The sequence below is a fragment of the Astatotilapia calliptera genome, chromosome 2 (genome assembly GCF_964374335.1).
Source record: "Astatotilapia calliptera chromosome 2, fAstCal68.1, whole genome shotgun sequence".
NCBI lineage: Eukaryota > Metazoa > Chordata > Actinopteri > Cichliformes > Cichlidae > Astatotilapia > Astatotilapia calliptera.
In genome coordinates this window covers 34,189,051-34,202,601 of record NC_137423.1, presented here as the reverse complement: position 1 = coordinate 34,202,601, position 13,551 = coordinate 34,189,051, and the positions used below count along the sequence as shown (strand labels likewise).

Genomic DNA, 13,551 nt, shown 5'->3' with positions numbered 1-13,551 from the left:
TGCTAAGGTACAAAGCCAAAATAATCTCAAACTGTTTTTTTTCTTCTTTTTTTTAAAAACATGTACTCAAATGGCCTCCACAGTCAACAGATCTAAATCCAATAGAGCACCTTTGGGATATTGTGGAAGAGGAGATTCAAATCAAGAATGTACAGCCGACAAATCTGCAGCAGCTTTGTGATGCTATCATGTCATTATGGGAACAAAACAGTAATTTAAGTGAGTGAATGTGGCATAGTCATTGTGGCCAGGTGAGCTGCTTTGAGTTTTTTAGAGAAAGCTGGTATACAGGGACTCAAAATTTGATGTTTTGTTTGAATAATTGACTACATTTAAAAATTAAGTGTCAGTATCGATAACCACGTACCACCTAATGCTGGATGTGCAATAAATAAGGGAGATTGCGTTGACTTTGCTGAAGTGTCCTTGAGCAAAACAGTCTTTCCGGTTTCCCCAGCTGTTACAGCTCCTCCCGTCCAGCAGGTGGCAGTGCCGTGATGAGCAGGCGCAAACAGCCCGCGATGTTCAGTAATCCAAGATGTCTGCGCCCTGAAGGATGCTGCTGACGGCGTGAAGGTACATGACAAGGAACAGGTAAGATGACAGTGTGGCTTTTCCCGTTTCGTTTGGGTTCAACCCGGCGCCGTTTGACCTGCTAATGAGGTTTAAAGCAGAGACGATGTTTGATATGTGCCTGTAGCTTCGGCTGTCCGGTCAGTCTGTTGTCACAAAGTGCTGCTGCTGCTCTGCGTCACGCTCATTTCTGGCTTTTCGGGGTTACAGTTGCCCGTCATCGCGTTGTTTGATTTATTAAAATGATAGGATGGAGTCTAAAACCAATGCTTTGAAGCTCCCGCTAATATTAAAGCATCTGCTTGTTTAACAGCTGTGGACAGATCACCGGTCAAAAACTAGATCCTGTAAATCAATGGGAGCCACTTATATCCCGGTATCTGTATCAGCTGTCTTTTATTAAGTGGCAACACTACAAGATATCTAAAGATGTTAGCATATCCAAATGAAGGACCTTGGAAATATGAAGTTTCTTACTTTGAACTTTGCGTAGAAAGTTTGGCAATTTTTTTCTTCTTCTTAGATTTCATTTCGTGTGTTTTAAGTGTTTTGGGTAGATGATGATTTTCTGGTGGCACAAACAGATTTTAACAATGGGGTGACACGTGGAAACCAGGGAGAGACATATTGGGGGGGGCAGTTTTGATACATTGTTGGCAATTTGTGAAAATTGGCAACCAAAAAGAGTCTGAAAATGGACTGAATGGCTGCAGTGGACATCGCCATTCTACCTAATCACGTTTTTTACTTATGTCACCAGCCACATACATAGCATGCCCAAGGCGGAGCAGAAGAGAATTCATATGCATTTATGTGCCATAGAGACCAATTCCCTTCATGGTAGCATGAGTAGCATTAATGGTCCCTTCAATGCTACTCAAGGTCTGCACTTTGATATTTACAATATGAAGGATCATAGGCATGTTTTATCGTCTCTGAAGGGGTCCCCTTCTCCAAAAAAGGGAAAATGCTAAGCACAGAGACACAGCCAGAGGCATCTAGATAAAATATCATCATCTTCCTCCTCACCTCAAGCCTATTCTCCTGAACTGAAGTCATGGCTCTAACACACAAAAACCTGCATACTGCACATGCTTATTTATTCCTTATATTGTCAGCAGATTAGGCATGCAACCCCTCTGTCTCCAGCTGTGAGCTGGCTAAACAGAAATAAGAGCTGGTTATAAGCTAACATTATTCCAGCTAATGTTAGGCCTCCCTCTGATAAACAATTTGATTACTTTTTCACATCTTATGAGAGTTTATTCACCAAGTGTCCAAGTTTAACAGTGTTAGATCCAGCAGCCAACTAAGAGCTAACAGAGGCAAAAACCATGGTTCTTACCTGCAGAAAAGTTCAGGAAGTTCCTGAACGACTCACATCAGTGTCGCTCTTATTAGACCGAAGTGAGCCTCACTGACTCATATCGTGCTCCTTTCACAAAGTTTTACAAGCTCATCTAGAGCAAAGACATGAACACATATTAACAGCTGAGGTAAACAGCAGGCTGGTAGCCTACACTCTGAAATAAATGGCAGATATTTTTGTTTGTCCTAGAGTGGCCACTATAGCTACAGTTATGCACTTGAATGGGGAGGGTTAAAAAAACAGCATTCATTGGCAGCAATCTACAATCTACCAACATATGTTGGTGAGATTATAAATACCAATTTTAATCTTACTGAAGTAAGAGGAAAAAAAAAAGAATAAAAATATACCTAAAGGAAAACATCCTTGTTTAATCGTCCACATTATATTACTCGATCATAATTATTGATTCATTAATGTGTCACTGTGTTGCAGCTGGAGTTTAATGTAATTAATTTTGACTTCTTCTGCCTGGTGGAGGATTTGTCTGAGGTGCAGAAGCATATTATGGCGAGGTTTGCTTTCGTTGCCATGCCGCTGTCTCTCATATCAAACAAGAAGATAGTCCTTCAGAGCGCTTTGGATGAATGTTTCGCAAATCTTTTCCTGCCAATGCCACCTTCAAATGTTCGTGCCCTTCAGCCCCCACAAAATATATCAGTTATTAACAGTAAAGAAGGACCCAAATTACATTTCTCCGAGGCAAAAGTTCACACAATAGCTTTCCCAAACTCAGTTATTTAATTTTCCCTACATAAATGATAAATCATAGATATTTAACTTAGTTTCACTCAGTGTTATTCCCCTAGAGTAGCTTAATGTGTCACCAGGGGAAACATTGCTGTAGAGAAACAGGAAACAAAGTACCCTGGCTGAAATTCATGCCACAGTTGTTGCTTACAGTGGATGCCCTCTTATTCATACACATGGGACTGAAGTTTGCATGTTACAACCCTTCATCAGGAGGGTCTGTCCTATTAAGTGTTATATTCACCCATAGGGCTGTTCGATATAACGATATCGGATGACGATTACGCTATCGTTTGTTTCGTGGTGTCGCAAAATAAACTGTTTACGGCAATATTTTTTTCACCGTTTTGATGGTCACTGTAGTGGCTATATTAATTTCTTAAAGTTCTCTCTTTCTTTTATATTTAATATAACCACACTACTGACGGACAAGCGCCTGTTTTTATGCGTTGTGGTTAGCAACAACGACGGTAACAGCATCGCGTGTCTGCTTGTTTATGTTCCACATAAACCTTTCATAATAAAGCTCAAGATCCTGTTGAGACTTTTCAAAATAAACTGAATCACGTGAAAAAGCAGATTATTTACGGATGAGAATTAAAAAAGAGCCGCCAGGTGCTAAAAAATAAACCTTAGACTCAAACGTTAGAACAGGCTTTTCCCCGCAGCACGCCGTGTAATAAATACTCACAAAGAAAACGGCGGCTGTTACAACTTATGTCTAAAAATGTATCGTTTCATGCATCGGTTAAAACACTCGACTCCAGCTACATGACGCGCAGCTGGAAACATTTCCCGCAAGACGAGCTGCCCGAGATGCACAGAATTTACAGAAAATGTTACATTTTTGTGATTTTTATATCGTTATCGGACGATAGAATTCTTATATCGGGATATGAGATTTTGGTCATATCGCACAGCCCTATTCACCCACCTTAATTACGTGAACATCGAAGCCTGCTTGTTTCTTAATCATTTCTAACTGAGTCCGAGTTCATAGCCAGCTTTTGAAAAAAGAATGCACACATGAAGCTAAAAACAGATAATTACTGCTTCGTTTCAGCAATTATTACAGCACAGTGCTGTGATTAACTCTTAGTGACTTCATAGTGCAGTGGTTTACACATTCACCCAACAGGCTGTGGTGACCTCTTGTGAATAAGGGAGCAGGTGAAAGTAGCTGTAATTAACTGTAAATTGCAACTGTGGTTGAAAAGCTAATAAATTATGTGACATTAAAAGCTGTGCTTATGTCCATCTTCACTACCTTCACTCACCTCCTGATATTTGGATGCATCATTCCAGATCATATCTTAACCTAAGAACTTCGATTCAGGTAATGATAAGATTATATTTCCTCTAACCCGCCTTGCATTAAAATTTAGTTGCTGTTACTGCAGCCCAGAATATTCAGGTCATGAAAAGCTTTTAAAGGCTTTTTGATCCATTGTATCAGAGGTTTGAATTGGCTCATCGCACTTCCAAGAGTCGTTCAGCCAGAGAGAGTTTCCCCCCCCCCCCATCATCTGCCGTTTTATATTTTTCTTTTAGTAGTTTTTCATGCAGAACAATATAAGATTAAAAAGAATTTTCTCTGGCTGGGTTTAGTTTTTGTCTTTCCTCACCTGGTTGGAACCTGCTGATTGATATTAGAGTCGTACTGTTCTTCCTTTGTCCCTGAAAACTTAAAGGGATTCTCTTTAAATTGCAAAAAAAAGTGAAACTCAGCTATCTGCTGCTTGAGATTAAAGATTGTTTTAAGTAATAAACGACCGATATGTGGTGGGTATCAGCAGTAACTGCAGGTTTCTTGTAGGTATTCAGTCTCTGCTAATTCTGGTCTGTGTTTTTGAGGTCACTAAGCATCCACCTGCTTCTGCTGTTATATAGTAATGATACTTCCTCAGTACTGTGACTGTGAGGTCCAGCTGCAACGGGAGCTCAGACCCAGAGGGGCAGATGGCTTCAGAGTTCAGACTGTTTACTGTCACATTCTGGCTGCTGTCACACTTGGCTTGCAGTTTCTGAAGAATGAATTTTATAATGTCAGAGCTGTGTGTATCCACATGACACCCGGAGATGGCTGAGATGCTTCTCCTGTGTGTAATCATCGAGATGTGTAGCTGTACTACTTCTCCTCCTCCTCCAGTATTACTTTTCCGCGTTGAGGCGTCCACAACACGGGGAAGTCTAATGAGGCCACACAAATCACAGATCCTGCCACTTAAACGTACAACATCCTGTTGTGAATTCGAAGATATTAGTTCTAGCTGAACATGCAGTCTAACTCTAGCATGCTTTTTAAGACACCAGTCGGTGGTTTTGATGTGTGTTGTGCTTTGATACCAGGAAAAAATGGCTATGGTGTAGCCATAAAATATAAAACAAGCTCCCCGACTGCAAAATATATCAGAAAATAATGCGAAGTCTGTGCTGTTTTCACTTTTATTAATATATTTCTCAAGTACCCTCTCTGCTGCTGATTCGTCATTGTTGTTGTTTGTTACTTTTTCTAGATTTATTCCAAGTACAAGCAGTTTGTAACACATTCTGTCTTGCCAGTCGAAGATGATGGGGCGAGGGAAATGTAATTCAGAAGAGCCAGTAAAGAAAACTGCCTCCCTGGGATTTGATCACAGGCAAGCAGAGATAATACATGCAGAGTGTTGGAGGGCCGGGAGTCATCACTATTCAAGTACAAGGTCCCGGTTTAAACCTGAGCCACAGTGATTGGCATGTGCTGTTTTAGTAGTCGAGTTCCCTGATATTAAACACGATCATTAAAACAATGCAGATGAGAGCTGCTGCTCATTAACTGTCTCCTTTTTGCATGGTGGCTTCTTATGAGTTTGGCAGGAGATGTCACTCGCTATGTGGCTGTTTGACAAAACATGAGCATCTTATTAAATGAGATAGATTTGCTCCATTTAAGCCTCATGAGCATCTGTAGGGTAGGATGCTGTTGTTGGACTACATGGCATTGATGTTTCGGTCGATCTAAAGGTGATGGATGGACCTGAGTTTAGGCCTCTGAGCGGACCAGTCAAGTTCTTTCACACAAGACTGGGAAGCCATGTGACTTTCCTGGAGATATTATCTTACTGAAATGATAAGCCACCATATCAATGTAACATACATGTCAGAAAGTTGGGAAAAGGGCAATGAAACACTGGAAAAGCTGTGTAATGCCTAATAAAATGTATACTTGGTTCCATTTTTTTTAACAGCCAAATTAGTTAGTTAGTAACATGACTGGCTACAAAAAAGATCATCCCAGATCCCACAGATATAGATTATTCAAAAAGTAAAAGATGAGTAAGGTTTCACCACTTTATGAAAAGGTGTATGTGTGCAAAAGATTAACATAAAAACCTGTAAATGTAAAACAGAAAATCAGCTCTTCAAATGTCTCCCACATGACCATCTAAGATTAGCCTGATGAAAAAATTCTCAGGGAAAGATACACCTCTTAATAGGATAAATACAGAATATCAGGCCCCCATTGTTATTATTTTAGTGGTAAAAGATATTTCAATAGAAATGAAAATGAGAGAGAACCTCTTCAAAAATTTTGGATATAATATTAACAGACTTGCTATTTCTAAAAATGTTCATTTGAATTTGGTACACAGTGATACCCGGGGAACTTCACACTGAAGCTGGATGAAAATGTGTTCTTCTCCATATTCAGGCTTTAATATCTGAAAGCATTCACCTGATTTAAATTCTATTTTTTTTTAAATGCCACGTGGTTTGCTGTGAATGAAACAGCAGTCCCCTACATGGAGAATTGTGATTTCTACAGGCCTCCAAATCTGTGGTCATAGATCAGACATCTGTAAATTCGGGGGATCCATTATTGTATGCTAACTTGTTCAGGGCTCGCAAAATTTCAAAATCCCTGGTAGCCCTTCGGGCAGGGACTCTTCAGTTTTTGGTAGCCCAAAATAAATTTAAGTAGCCCGAATAAAAAAAGAGAGCAATTTTTTGATTGATGTTTTGTTTCCTGTTTTGTTTCCGTATAATATTGAAACGGAAACAAAACATTAATCAAAAAATTGTTGAAACACAAATTACAACATTGTATAAAAATTACAATCATCAACTCAAATACTTGGTTCTAATTGAAAACAGAAATTTCTATGAACTTGTAAGAACTGTGTAGGACATGAATCAGTCTGTGTCAGATCCTGAATTTGAAATTTCCACTGAAGTCACGGGTAAGAGGCAAGTGGAACCAAGATCGAGGCCATTTGCTTTTTGAAGTTTGCAAAGACTGCTAAATTGTGCCAGTGGTAGTTCACTCTTTGCAACATAGTACGCTGTTCTAAACTGATTTTCAGGTTTATTTTTAGTATGTTATTTGCAATTGGTATTTGTTCTGGGAAAGATATTGCAGACTGAGCAATGCATTTCTTGCATTTCTCATGGGTTCTAATGGGGGCCTTTCTTAAAATTACTGGTCCCAGTAACAAAGGCGCTTGTCGACTCAGAAATCGAGGGAAAACCAACAACACACCCGGCAGAACATTATGTTATTTACACAGGTGCACATGGTAAATGCTAAATGGCCTGTATTTATATAGCGCTTTTACTCGTCCCTAAGGACCCCAAAGCGCTTTACATATCCAGTCATCCACCCATTCACACACACATTCACACACTGGTGATGGCAAGCTACATTGTAGCCACAGCCACCCTGGGGCGCACTGACAGAGGCAAGGCTGCCGGACACTGGCGCCACCGGGCCCTCTGACCACCACCAGTAGGCAACGGGTGAAGTGTCTTGCCCAAGGACACAACGACCGAGACTGTCCAAGCCGGGGCTCGAACCGGCAACCTTCCGATTACGAGGCGAACTCCCAATTCTTGAGCCACGATCGCCCACATAAGTGGTCCGCATGTGCGCATTCGCTGTCAAAATAAAAGACGCGCACCAGATAAGAAGTTGCAACGCGCGTTTGCGTCCATATAAAAGGCACTGTTTTTGTTCGCTAGAGTGGGATTTTCACGGCACATTCCGCACCACATCTCTGTGCGTTCATCATTTGTTTGAAGCCAGCTCACCTCCTGCAACCACTTTTCTGAGAATACGCGCTTCTTTTGTGGTTCGGACTCCTGATATTTCTTTGTAGGTGGAGGAACACCAAAGTAATTGCTTAAAGGAGCTTCTTCGACATCTTTAAGAGTTCTAAACAAATGTCTGTCTTCCTCCAGAAAATCTTATGTACCCAAACACGCGTTGCAACTTCTTATCTTGTGCACTCTTTTTATTTTGACAGCGAATGCGCACCTGCGGACCACTTATGTGCAGCCCTGGTTATTTAGCTCGTCATATTGCAGCCACAGAAATTCTTTTGTCCATGAAACCATAAAGCTGCACTTTCTTTTTGCCTTAAAGTCTGATTTGTCATAACTTTTCCGTTTTGTGGTAAGCTTTTCTTTGGCTGTCACTTCTTCACCCTGACCTCTCTTATTTGGCTCAGCAGAACTAAAATATATATCCTGCTGCTTTTATACACACACACACACACACACACACACACACACACACACATAACGGTCAGCGATTCTCTGCGCGATCAACCTCTCATATGTTTAAGCTGCGGGAGATTTCACTTGTCATGTTTGCATAGTAAGCTAATGATTAATAAGACGATGTCAGAGGAATTCGTGCGCAAATGATCGTCACTCACCAATCAGTGCTGTCGCTCTCTATACACAGTTCACGCGATTGCAAAGTGAAAGCAAAAAACAAGCGCAAATTCAAACGCGACTTCAATATGTCACATATTGACAGTGGCTCATCGATGCCAATGACATAATTACCCAGCTACATTTCCGAAAGAATGCAAAAGCATTGACATATATTTTTCCTTCCTACAATAGCCCGACGGGCAGGGCAGAGATAGATTTTGGTAGCCCGACTGGAAAAATCGCTAGCCCCGGGACGTCGGGCTAGCGATTTTGCGAGCCCTGATTGTTCATATTCATAGTCATAGCAGCAGATATTTACCAAACACGTTTGAAGGACCTAGCTCAATTAAATTTTAAAATGGGTAACTGGCTTGGTCAGCAAGTTGCAGCCTCAAGCGGCGGGCTTCAAGATTGCAGTGTTTGTCATATCTGTGTCGGCTCTGTTTTTTAACCCTGGAGGTGTATGCTCGGCTATAACTCTATCACATAAAGAAAAAGACATAGAAATAAGCAGAAATGCTGCCTTTTCCGAGCCTGACAGACGGAAAGTGAGAAACAAGAAAATCAAGAAGAGCATCCAGCTTATTATCTGTGATTAGTTCAGAAGTGTGGCTATCATTTCTCCACATGGCTGAATTCAAAATAAGCATATACAGTTATGTCCACCTATTTTTTTAGATGCTGGTGCAATTGTTTTTTGTAGCTATTAATTATTCATTAATTAGCATAAAGTATAAAGTACGCAAACAATTAAAGAAATTCTTTGCCATTTTGAGGTATTAGAATTATTTTTAATGCACCACCCCTATTTTTGGGGAGTCAAAAAGCAACCCTGCAAATGAAAATAGTTTTCAATAAATATTAACTCTTATTACTATATTTATTTATTTACTTACTTATTAATGCTTAATACTTTGAGAGGAATGCTTTGCAGATATGTCTGAAGTCAGAAGCCAAGGTTTTCTCTTTTGTGGTGCTTTACCAGGCCTGTACTGCAGTTCTTGTTGTGGGTATTTCTGCCTTGAGTTTCTCATCAGTAAGTGAAATTCATTTTGGGTCGGGTTAAGATGAGGTAATTCACTCAGCCGTGGCAGAAATTCTGACCTTCAGAAACCCCTTAGTAGCCTTCACAGTCTGTCAGTCTGTACTGTGAGACACCATCCATGCATCCTTGCTGCTGTTGGGCGAGTGTAAGCAGAAAGTGTAACTCTATTCACTTCAGAATTCATCCATCTGTCTCCTGTCACATCATCAATAAAAACTGATGACCTCGTGCTATTGCAAGCCACACAGATCCATGTAATCTCTACATTATGGTGTGACATATCTACCTGCTGGGGAGTTGTGTTTTTTTTTCCACTAAGCTGGATGCTGTGGGTTTTACTTTTTTATTTATTTTTTTTTTTCTTTTTTTTTTTTTTTTAACCATTATTTTTTTTTAAATCATGGAAAGGATTCCACGATCATCCACTGCTGTTGTTTTCAGTGAGTTCATTCACCAATCTGATGAACCAATGAACCAATCTGTTGATATTCCTCCCTGTTTGATTTGTGTTGCTATTATTGTTGTTGTTATTATGGCCTGTGTCACTTCCATAAGATCTCATTTATGGTTTTACAGCCACAGCATCCAAATACGGCTCAACTCCAGACTGTTCACCGGTTTTTAATTTATGAATAAATAATATACACAGCTCACACCTAAAAAAACAAACAAAAACAACAACTTATGAGTGAATTGTACAGCTACATTTCAGGTCCAGAAAACAGTGGATTGGCTGTAATTCCGCAGCACTTAATAAAATATTTACATTGAACCCCTTCAATCCAAGCTGGAAGTCTGCACTTTCAGCCTGTATCCATCATATTTGTAACCTTATAATGAGATTTGGTTTTATATAAGGCTATTTTCTGTAAAACTGATTACTTACTGAAATGGAAGTAAGGAGTTGTTTATTTCTGAAATGCACAGCCAAGAGCCCAGAGAGATGAGACCTGCAGGTTCAGATTTGGGTTAAACCAGGTAGTGCAAGTTCCCGTTTTCAGTCTTGAGGGATCATTCAGACTCTTCTTGAGTTCTTCTTTTTATTTGACTGGCCTTTAGCACTTGGCATTCAGCGATCAATAGCTCCAGGGCCGAGGTTTGATGGGATGAATACTAATTTAGTGGAACAGCATTGGCATATGACTGGCTCTCTATAACTTTATATCTGACGTTACCTCTTAATCCTATTGAGAGCGTCCTGTGTGGCACAGTGAATGATCACAGCCCAGTACATTTGTTCTGTTTGGTCACTGCATTAAGCCCATCGATTACAGTTAATCTGTAGCTTCTAATTCGTAGCACGGTGCCATCCAAACAGATAGTGTATCCAAGAGTTTCTTACTGCCTGCTGTGAAGGACCTTCCCGTGCAGTTTGTTTTGCTGTTAACAGATATTTTGTCGCCTTTTTTCATTCAAGGACACCATTCGTTTATTGCGGCTCTAATGCAATTCAGACTTTTCTGCATAGATGAGCAGAAACATAAAATTGCTATTATAATTGTAATATGCTTGTGCTTTTTTTCTTCTGGTATCCAGGGACTTCAGCTTGTCTCCAGGGCTTTTCCTCCTGTTTATCTTTAATATGCAATAAAATGTTTGACAGCAGAGTTGTGTAGCAGTGGCAGTGGTTATCTTAGAAGTCAAATGCACGTGTACCACTGACTCATTGTGAATTTCCCTTATATGAAATGTAAAGGTGATTGTTGCCACTAGATGGACTGCCAAACTAAGAGTTGAATAAAACAACATGTCAGAGGTGTTTTAAAGTCTGCCTAGAAGATAAGACAGAACCTGGTCTGTTTTATTTGGAATTTCAAAGAATACTAATCATGGTTTCTGCTTGGAAAAAGATGCTGGCAGGTTTTTATCTTTTTAAAGACGAGGAAACAGAAACTGTTTTTTTTTTCTCTTAAGGCTGACTGATGAGAGCAGAATAAGAATACTTCAGTTTCTGTCAGGGTGTGACAAGATTATACTCTCAGGGCAGGAAGTATCGAGTAATGGATCACGCATTGTAATCTGCTAAACTACAATCCTCCTAATTAGGGCTGGGAATTATCAGCCGAGCTGCAGATACCATGTTATCAAAACACATGAGACACACAAGCAAATCAAGTCAGAGAAAAAAAGAGCTCTGCTAGTTAGAAAATAAGGTTGTGACATTGATAAAATTATCAGCTGATAATGACAATGTTTAAATGCAGGTAAAAGATCTTAATAGATGGTGTTTAGCAGGTATAATGTTTATCATTTTAATTAGTGTTTTACCATGCAAAGAATACCCAAATGAGCTGTGTAGCTGAGGGTGATGTCTTTAATTTCCTGGGTTACACAATTCATTGTGTTAGAGTACCAATTTTAGTGCCAATTTTTAGGACAATCTAGTCAGTATTCATCATGACATTTCACTTAAAACCTCAAATGTCAGATACAGGGGATCGCCAACTTTTGTGGCAACAAATCTGATATAATATTTCATGAAGTACAAAGTTTTGACCTCCTCGCTGTACTACATCAAAAGTCAGGAGATCAAAAGTCTTTAGGATTTTTCCTGTGGGCATAATGGATATTTGTATCAAATGTCAAGGCAATCCATCCCATAGTTGTCACGACATTTCTTTCAAAACCACAAATGTCAACCTCAGGAAAAGTCAGAGGATCATCAAAGACTTCATTATCTGGGCGACGTCAACATCTGTACACAATTTAGCGGCAGGCCTTCAAAGAGGTGCCATGCCACCAGTATGGGTAGAAATTATAGATAAAATATGAGAGCAGTAAGTTCACATACAAGTTTCCCATCAGCCATAATTTGACCTTAGTTGCTGGAAAAAACAAAATAAAACACTGAGGCATGTCTTCAACTAGGTGTAGATTATTTGGGCTGCTCTAGATGAAAGATTACCAGTTTTAAATAACTGTGGTGATGTCTTTGGTTAGGTCTCTTGAACAGTGGTTGAACGTCACACAGGGAGTGTTTCCAAGCAAACTCTGAAACTTTCAATCGTTCTTTTATAAAAGGAAATGAGTTAAATATCATCCTACAACCCATAGTGTTGCACCTTCTGACAATCATTAAAAACAAACCATAAACATAACAGAAAAATGTTAAACAACAGTTTATTTTCAGTTTCATGTGATAACATGATGATATGTTTTGAACCTTTAACAAGGTAAAAACCTCTGGTTTTACAGGACTCTTTGATGAAAATCCAAGTTCTCCCCATGAGTCAGTAACTTGTGGGACTACCTTTAGCAGCAATAACTTGACTATTGCTTCTGCAGCATTTCAATCAGGTTGTGGTCTGGCCTTTGACTGGGACATAGCAACACCTTGATTCTTACTCAGCCATTCTGTTGTCTATTTGCTGCTGTGTTTGGGATCATTGTCCTGTTGCATGACCCAACTTTGATGCTAAGCTTTATCTGCCAGACAGATGGCTTCACATTTGAGTCTAGAACTCTTTCAATGACTTCAAGGTACAGGTACTCTGGCTGCAAAACAGCCTCTAATCACCATCTCACAACTGTCTGCATGACAGTGGGTATGTGGTGTTTGTGCTGATTTGCTGAAGTTTGAATTTTTCAGATGTGGCGCTGTGCATTATTATCTCCACTTTGGTCTGATCTTTCCAAAGGACATTGTTCCAGGAATCTTGTGGTTTGTTCAGATGCAGCTTTGCAAACTTAAACCATGCTGCCATGTTCATTTTAGAGAGAAGACGCTTTCTCCTGACAAGCCTTCTTTTGTCTTTTTCTAATTGTTCTTTCATTCATTTTCATATTTAACATGTTAACTGAGGCTTGTAGACCTCAGATGTAGCTTTTGGGTTTGTTGGCTTTTCTCTAAGCATTTCATGGTCTGACCTTGGGTTGAGTTTAGTGGAACATCCACTCCTAGAACGATTGTGGAATTGTACTAATGTATATCTGAATGCTCCAGACCAGCAATCCTGATGATCTGTTAACCAAGTCAATTTGATTACAACCACCTTGCTGCTACCCAGCCTTGTAATTTCTGTGTTTTGTTTTTTTTTTCCTTTTTCCACTGGACCGCATAGAGTGCTGTGAAAACTTTCTTTTGACATGACTGTATGAACACAATGCTGTGATAAAA

General features: G+C 39.7%; 1 protein-coding gene across 1 annotated transcript in view; it reads left to right on the top strand.

Annotated features, from left to right (window-relative positions):
- The first annotated feature begins 417 nt into the window (after positions 1–417).
- The window catches only part of mrpl11 (mitochondrial ribosomal protein L11), a 58,539-nt gene continuing 45,405 nt past the window's right edge, over positions 418–13,551 (top strand). Inside the window, exon 1 of the mRNA XM_026144283.2 lies at positions 418–594. The gene's annotated coding sequence lies outside the window, so the exon portion shown is untranslated. The remainder of the gene's footprint in view (positions 595–13,551) is intronic.